At 44.7% G+C, this 8,790-nt stretch overlaps 1 protein-coding gene across 1 annotated transcript in view; it reads right to left on the bottom strand.

Annotated features, from left to right (window-relative positions):
• EPC1 (enhancer of polycomb 1) overlaps window positions 1-7,949 on the bottom strand; it is a 70,056-nt gene extending 62,107 nt beyond the window's left edge. Inside the window, exons 1-2 of the mRNA XM_076331833.1 lie at window positions 7,796-7,949; window positions 6,939-7,042 (exon numbers count right to left, since the gene is read on the bottom strand). The gene's annotated coding sequence lies outside the window, so the exon portion shown is untranslated. The remainder of the gene's footprint in view (window positions 1-6,938; window positions 7,043-7,795) is intronic.
• Window positions 7,950-8,790: the final 841 nt, after the last annotated feature.

Here is an 8,790-nt window from a genome sequence, read left to right on the forward strand (position 1 = left end):
TGTTTATGATGCAGTGATTCCAATTTACTCAGAAGCATAGCTTACTGTCAATCCATTGAAGCACAAGTTAACACTGCTTTACAGGCTTGTTACCTAGATATCTAACCATACACTTGTAAGCACAGGTCCCAGAGAGAAACCAAAATGGAACCTGACAGAAAGAGGACTGCTCTGGGAGGAACAAGTCCTTGGTTCTGCTTGCTCTTCCTGGGGCTTCCTACATTTTACATTTAAACATTATTGAGTAAAATCCATGAAGCAGCCCTGGAAGCAGGGATGAGATCCAGCCCACCTCTTTCCCTCTTCCTCTGGGAATCCCAGTGCTCAACACATTGTAAAATCTAAGTTCTTCTTTTTCCTTTCCCTAGCAAAAGTCATCCAGATTGTCTTCAACAACAGAAGATGGAGAGTCAGCATCCCACCATTTGAAACCATTTGTTCCAGGGTTGAATTCCCATGGACTGCAGAAGGCCTAGCATTTAGAGCTCTTGCTATTTTTACTGGTGCTCAAACAAATAGACATTGCCATCCATAACTACTGTTTTCATAGAATCACAGAATCATAGAATCACTAAGGTTGGAAAAGACCTCTAAGATCATCGAGTCCAACCGTCAACCCAACACCACCATGTCCACTAAACCATGTCCCTAAGCGCCTCATCTACACGTCTTTTAAATACCTCCAGGGATGGTGACTCAACCACTTCCCTGGGCAGCCTGGTCCAATGTTTCACCACTCTTTCAGGAAAGAAATTTTTCCTCACGTCCAATCTAAACCTCCCCTGGCGCAACTTGAGGCCATTTCCTCTCGTCCTATCGCTAGTTACTTGGGAGAAGAGACCAACACCCACCTCGCCACAACCTCCTTTCAGGGAGTTGTAGAGAGCGATGAGGTCTCCCCTCAGCCTCCTCTTCTCCAGGCTAAACAACCCCAGTTCCCTCAGCCGCTCCTCATAAGACTTGTGCTCCAGACCCCTCACCAGCCTCGTTGCCCTTCTCTGGACACGCTCCAGCACCTCGACGTCCTTCTTGGAGTGAGGGGCCCAAAACTGAACACAGTATTCGAGGTGCGGCCTCACCAGTGCCGAGTACAGGGGCACGATCACTTCCCTGCTCCTGCTGGCCACACTATTTCTGATACAGGCCAGGATGCCATTGGCCTTCTTGGCCACCTGGGCACACTGCCGGCTCATGTTCAGCCGGCTGTCGACCAGCACCCCCAGGTCCTTTTCCGCCAGGCAGCTTTCCAGCCACTCTTCCCCAAGCCTGTAGCGCTTCATGGGGTTGTTGTGGCCGAAGTGCAGGACCCGGCACTTGGCCTTGTTGAACCTCATACAGTTGGCCTCGGCCCATCGATCCAGCCTGTCCAGGTCCCTCTGCAGAGCCTTCCTACCCTCGAGCAGATCAACACTCCCGCCCAACTTGGTGTCGTCTGCAAACTTACTGAGGGTGCACTCGATCCCCTCATCCAGATCATTGATAAAGATATTGAACAAGACCGGCCCCAAAACTGAGCCCTGGGGAACACCGCTCGTGACTGGCCGCCAACTGGATGTAACTCCATTCACCACAACTCTGGGCCCGGCCGTCCAGCCAGTTTTTGACCCAGCGCAGAGTCCACCTGTCTAAGCCGTGAGCCGCCAGCTTCTCGAGGAGAATGCTGTGGGAGACGGTGTCAAAGGCCTTACTGAAGTCCAGGTAGACCACATCCACAGCCTTTCCCTCACCCACTAGGCGGGTCACCTGGTCATAGAAGGAGATCAGGTTGGTCAAGCAGGACCTGCCTCTCATGAACCCGTGCTGGCTGGGCCTGATCCCCTGGCTGTCCCGCTCATGCCTTGTGAGCGCCCTCAGGATGAACCACTCCATAATCTTCCCCGGCACCAAGGTCAGACTGACAGGCCTGTAGTTCCCTGGATCCTCCTTCCGGCCCTTCTTGTAGATGGGCGTCACATTGGCAAGCCTCCAGTCGCCCGGGACCTCCCCCGTTAACCAGGACTGCTGATAAATGATGGAGAGTGGCTTGGCGAGCACCTCCGCCAGCTCCCTCAGCACCCTCGGGTGGATCCCATCCGGCCCCATAGACTTGTGAGTGTCTAGGTGGCGTAGCAGGTCATTGATACAATAGCAGTTTTCTATTGTATGGTATTGTATGCCTCTGAGAAACTTTCCATTTACCATCTAGGACCTCCATAACAGCATCTGAGCTCCCTGCACAACTAGTGAAGACTAGTACTCACATGTTATTTGGCAGTTCCCATCTGTCTCTGTTTTTTATACAGGGAGATAAGCAGAAAGAATAATTTTTAGCAAATGTACTTACTTTCTAAGCACTGCAATACCTACTTTAAGGGTCAAATTCTGACCACTAATTTTAGGCTCTAGCTATTATCAGTAGGGAATTTATGAACAAAACTTCCTATTAAGGAAATTTGTAGTATTGGTATTATCTTGCTCCCGGGGCCAAAGGACGGTCCAGTTGTAACACAATATACTGGAAACATGACTTAACTAATAAAGAAGGCCATGAGAGCTGAAGCCACTGGTATGTGGTCATACGTGTCCAAGGCATACTTTGTCGCTCACAACAGCAAGCCAGAGAAATTCTGTTTCAAAGCTCTGATATTTCCGTCCCCCTCCCGCGTATTTACCAAAGCATTTAAAATCTAGGATTGTCTCAAGGATTTGGACTTCTTCACTACAACATGAATTAACTTCTCAAACTATTTGATAAAAGAGGAAAAATATGAAGAATGCTAAAAGGTAGAAGGATGCGCTAGCCATAGCAGTTTCCTCTGATATATAAGAGGTAGAGCAGATTATTTTGTAACACTGAAAAGCCATGCAAATACCAGTCTGGAAGAGGTGTGGAGGGACCTAATGTTCTAGAAGATGAGAGTCTGAAGCAAGCAAGAAATATATTATCCTTTGTTCACAGCTGGGAAACAGGTGACTCTTGAAGCAAGTTTTTAAAAAATTATTCATTGCTATAACTTGATGCTGACATGTATGATGTGGAGTACTACAGATAGCGAAGTCATCAAATAAGAAAGGTGAGAAACAAGACTATGTCACAAGGTTTAGAACATAAAGATACCTTCCCCCCCCCCTTCCTGAAATCTTGTTGAGTGTTAAATCAAGGAAACAATGAATAGTTTAGAACCCTCAAAAGGGAACAGCCAGGAGTCCTGGCAGCCAAGATATGTTACCACCCATAGGAAAATAGAGAACACAGTGATATATGAGTGAATGAAGCAGGAGTTATGGCTTTTATTTGAGCTGAGTCCCAAATGATGTTCTTTTATGCCACTAGCACACATCTGGGGAACTGTCTTCACATTATTATTGGCTAACTTTGGAAGCTGGTTAAATCTGCCTGGGATCTACACATCTGCACTTCTATGCCAATTTTAGACAGACAGACATCTTTACCCTGTGCCTCTTACTTGAGTATATAATACTAGTAACATTGGTAGGAGGAACGTCATGAAGGCACACAACATTTTGGTCAGTCAGGATGAGTTAAGAGCTTGGAAAAGATTATTTGGTTTACAGTAGGATGCTATACTTCAAATAGTTTTAAGCCAGGAGAGCCAAATATCTTTGAAAGGTATATGGAGTCTATACAGAGTTTCTAGGTAAAAGGGAAACTGTATTAGGAGAAAAAAATATGTTAGTTTTGCCATCTTAGAAAGGGAGGGATATATAAGGACAAAATTAAGAAACCCACCAAGAAAAAAAAGAAAATATAATCTCTTATGTTTTAGGTCCTGCTATTCCACAGACAGGCATTTCAGAAGGAGCAGCGTGGGGAAAAGACACAATCAAGACAGAGCCACCCCTCAGTAATGACTCTTCCAGGCATTTCTGCAGAGGATGCGGGAGGTAAATTAGTTGCTATTTAGCTTTGAGAGGGTCCTAAATCTTAATCAACTCTTATTCCTTATTGACAACACATCAGCTGGGAGCTATTTCTTGTACAACAGTGGCTCAAAAAGGAAGCGGGAGAGAAGTGAGGAAACCGCTGAATTGCAAAACATCAGCACTTCACTCCTCTCACCTTATGACTTCTTGGTAGGAGTGAGAACCGACACTTTCATCAGATGCAGCATCAAAGTTGCAAAACCATAACCAATGTTAAAAAGTAGCCCCAACTGAATGGGAGAAAGAAGAGCAAGTGTGAAGAAAGTTTCTATTCGGCATTCATGTTCTTGCTGACTTCACTCAGCTAAGAAGCTGCCTCTGAGCAGCAAGATCACTAGCAATCAGTTCATTCATGGCCTGTGTGCACAGGCTGCAGTCACAAGAAATCACCACTTTCATAGTCCAGGATGACAAGAGGAGCAGAAGCATGAAATTACCTTCAGTAGTTTATCATTTGCTCAGTACTGTTGTCCATGGATGAGCAAACTGAACGTTGGTCTACACAATGTAAAGAATAAAATGAAAGTTGTATCAGAATTACTTAGATGTAAATAACCCAGTGATTCTCTAAGATTTGTAATTATTGTAATAGATTCAACAACAATTGGCTCTACTTCCACTGGCATAACCCAAAATGCCAACCTTGTGACCTAGTGATCAGGTCTCAGAGACGGAAGATGTCCAAAATCCACACTTTCTAAGAGGGTCCGTATCTTGATACTTGTCCTCAAGACCTAAGAGTTGTACCAGGATGCTGAAGATATAATGGTCATATTGCACTGTCATAGGCCAACAGGACTCTAATGCTCCAGCCAAGACTTCATAAAAGCAGATCTTGTCTGACAGAGAAGAGATGATGAAAGCTGGCTGCTCTCTTGGATATAGATGTCTCTTACTGGAAGAAGGTTACAAGATATATTTACCTAAGATAGAAGTAAATTTTACCTTCCTTTCAAAAGAGAGAGACCATTACAGAGATCTACTTGAAGTTGTATATCAGTTTCCATAAAACTAAATAATTTAATGAGCAAGCTTTATTTAAAAACAAAATCTAAATGCATTTTTGAAGATTAAAATGCTCACGAGAGGTTTAGAGACTATTTCAAACAGCCCAGTGTTTGTCAATTTATTCTCTGAAAATAATGAAGACATTGAAATGTAAAATAGATGCAAAGGTCTCTAAAATTATCAGCTTCATATCACTCCAAAATAATAGGCACATCAATTCCTTAAAAATGTGTTAAATTTAATGTTAAATTTATTCCTGAACCTGTTGAGTTTTCTAATATATGCTGTGATCATAGGCTTGACTATGTCTTCCCACCCATCTTCTTAGAACATTAATCACGTCTGCTCTCTTAAACAGCTAATATGGATGTTAGCAGAAAGCCTTCTAAAACATTTGCACTTAGAACCGAGGTGATCTGTAGGTTGTAACAAAAGAAAAACACACACATTAATATATAGCTATTTATAAATACATGTAAAATGCATGCTCCAGTTATCAACAGGAAAGAAAAAACCCACCCACCTCAGGTGAATCCTGTTACAATCTGAAGGACTACCTTTGGTTTTCCCTTCTTTACGATCCCACCTTCATACACAATCCAAACTCCTACAGACCTCAACGAGAAATTTGCATATGCAAGCACATGAGCAAGAGGGACCTTATGGTTTAATGACAGCAGCGAATATAACCTTTAACTTCACAACAAGCAAACAATGGACTAGTTGCACAATAAACGTGTACCAAAGCCTTCCATATTGTATGCAAAAATAATTTTAAAACATTTCATCTGCACCCACTGTAAAATCATTTTGGGGGTGGGGCCGAAAATCTCATTACTGAAGAAAACTGGTCTGTAGGTACGGGATTGAAAAAAAAAAATAAATAAAAGTCTGCTTCATTACACAAACCAGCGAAAGGGTGAGGTCATGCCTGTTCCGGGCCGTAGTTCACGCAACAGCACAATTTTTCAGAGGTACAAATTAATCGTCTTTCTAACTAATCTGCGGTTACTTTTGATACAGAGAAAAGGAAAAGATACAATAGATCAAACCGTGCCCCACCTTTCCCCCCCCCTCCGGGCCCCCTCCCCCTGTAGAGCCGGGGACACGGATGGTTTCGGAGCGGCACAGCGCCACCAGCACAGCGCAGGGCAAAACAAAAAAGATCTCCCACCGTGTGAAAAAAAAAAAAATGCGCCTAGAAAAATGACAAAAATTACAAAATGTCTCCCAAATGTACCTTCTTGGAGGAAAAGGAACAAACCAACCAACCACTCATCCCACCCCACACCCCCGAAAAAAAACCCAACAAAACCAACAAAACACCAAACCCCACCAAGACAACTAAATGAAGTGTGGTGAAATAAGAACCTTTATATAACTAATGCTTTAAGCTAATTGTCACAAGAGCGAGCGCTAATTTGTAAATAAAAAGGTCACCGTTTAGTTAGAGACATAACTTAATATAAACCCTGTTATGTCAATCTCCACCTTCACCATACCAAGGGCAGTTTTCCCCCGTACTTTAGACCAAAGTAATCCATCAAGAGCCATCACAAATGGCATTGTAAACTCTTTTAGCCACGACCAGACCATACAGCAGCAACATAATATGCTTCTTTATATATCAGAGCTGCATTATATTTATAAAGACAGTCACATATTTAGTCCTGGATCCATTTATTACTCGGTAAAGAAACCCCCCCAAACAAAAAGCCAGAACAAAAAAAACAAGTCCATCTCGAAAATATCCCAGTTCTTATACTCTTAAATTGAACTTAAATTGCTGTTAAGCTTCGCGTGTATAAATTTTAAAGAGGAAACAAAACTGACTTCAGTAATCGTCGATATTAAGGAGACATCGCTGGGTGGGATACACGAGATCAAAGCTAAGAAAAATACCAAGGCTACGTTTTGTTCATCAACACAACGAAAACCCTCCACAGCACTAATACACGCCAAAAAACCGCAGCAACTAATATTTTTGGTTAAAATCACAAACTTACCTTCGGAGAAGGCAGTCCTTGCAAAAGGGCTGTAACAATATGGACCGCATACCCGCTCTCCTACAACCAGCCACCTCCATGCTGCAAAGGACTCCCCGAACATCCTTAAAATATTTCGCAAATGCACAAAGTGAGACTTTTCTTTTTTTTCTTTCTTTCTTTTTTCCTTCCTTCCACACGCCCCCCCGCCCTCACTCCCGCCAGGATCGCCGGCTGAGGAAGGAGGCGGCTTCCCCGAGGGTCTACGGGCGATGCCGGCGGGCGGCCGGGAGCCGGGGCGGGGGAGCCCGGCGCCGCCGGGGTCACAACTTTGCCAGGGCCGGCGGAGGCTCGATGGGCTCCGCGGGCAGCGGCCCCGCCGCCCCCCTCCCCCCCGCTCCCCCCCCGCCGCGGCCGCCACCGCTATCGCCGCCTGGAAAAATGCAGTGTGCCATTTTACACCCGCCGTTGAAACAGACAGGACCAAAGTCTAGCGCTGGTTTTCGGTGACACTGCAAAACTACGGCTCGCCCCCCACGCCCCCCCATCTCTCCCTTCAACGAGAGCAGCCGCCTCTTGAGAATTAATAAAGAAAGGCAGCTGGAGAAAATAATTCCGAGACTTTGCCATTTTCCCTCCCCCCGCCCCAGCCCCCACTCCTGACCCCGAAGCAAGTTTCTGCCGATAAGCGCATCCCTTCGCCTTTCCCCGCGGCACCGGGCGACCCCGCCGCCAGCAGCCCAGCCCGGCCGCACTTCAGCAACCTCGCAGCATCTAAAAAAGCCAGTCATGCCTGAAACAAAATCCACGATTCCTGGAAAGTGGGGAGGCTTGAATCCCAACAAATACTCGATTTACTTACAAATATAAATACCTACCTTTGAAAGAACTAAATTAACACTAAATTCAACGGATACATCCGTTACGGCAGGAATAGTTTTTCCATAAATACTGTTTTAAAAACCCCTCCTTATACTGACTGACAGAATTCTACCATGCTGCCCACAAACAAAATGGCTGTGGCACCGAGTTTTTTGGTTCCTCCCACCGTGCCTCCCCCTGGCCTCCAGGAAGTGGTAGAAATCCAAAGTAAAATCCGCACGAAAAGTACAATGCGTCGTCAAAACTCCGCACGGCACCGCCAGACACCGCGGGTAGTAAAGCAGGTTTACCAACGCTGTACTTTCTCGAGGATTTTTATTGTTTTTCAAAGGGCATCAATCACTGGGAATTTACATCACTGTGTAATTTGAACTTCCTGCTTTACATATTTATAAGGTCTTTCACCTATCTTGGCAGGCTTTCAAATTAAGTGGGTTGGGAAATATGATGCTGTGGCTCTAGTTAGTGAGCTGAGTCAGGTAGTCCCTGCTGTAGCTGTGCTGTGAAAAGACAGGCAAATTCTAACGCTTTCACCGTTCAGTGCAAGATGAAATTACCCCCCTAACATATTACAGCCTCGTAAGTGAGCACGTAGGCGCAGAGAGGACGCTGGAATGAGGATTCTCAGCGGTAACTGAAATTTAGGCCTCTCGCACGTAAATACACATTTTGTAATATTTGTATTATCTCATTTGTGATTCACTGTAGTCTGCCTGAATTATGGTTTCTGTGGAAATAATCTTGGCTTTTCTCTTGCTATGATCCTGTACAGTGTTGCAGCTCTTTAACTTTTTTGACGTTCGCCTTAAAAAGAAAATAAATCGCAAAATGTGGCATATTTAGAGTTGATCATAAAAGTGTAAATATGTGGTCCTCTACCTAAGCCACCAACCTTGCCAGGCAATAGCATAGCTCCTCTTGCACGCTGCCTCATGGGCTCCGTAGGGCCCAATTCATTTCCCATGAGAGTCCTTCTACTGCCTTTAGTAGG

The sequence above is a fragment of the Aptenodytes patagonicus genome, chromosome 2, assembly GCF_965638725.1.
Source record: "Aptenodytes patagonicus chromosome 2, bAptPat1.pri.cur, whole genome shotgun sequence".
Taxonomy (NCBI): domain Eukaryota; kingdom Metazoa; phylum Chordata; class Aves; order Sphenisciformes; family Spheniscidae; genus Aptenodytes; species Aptenodytes patagonicus.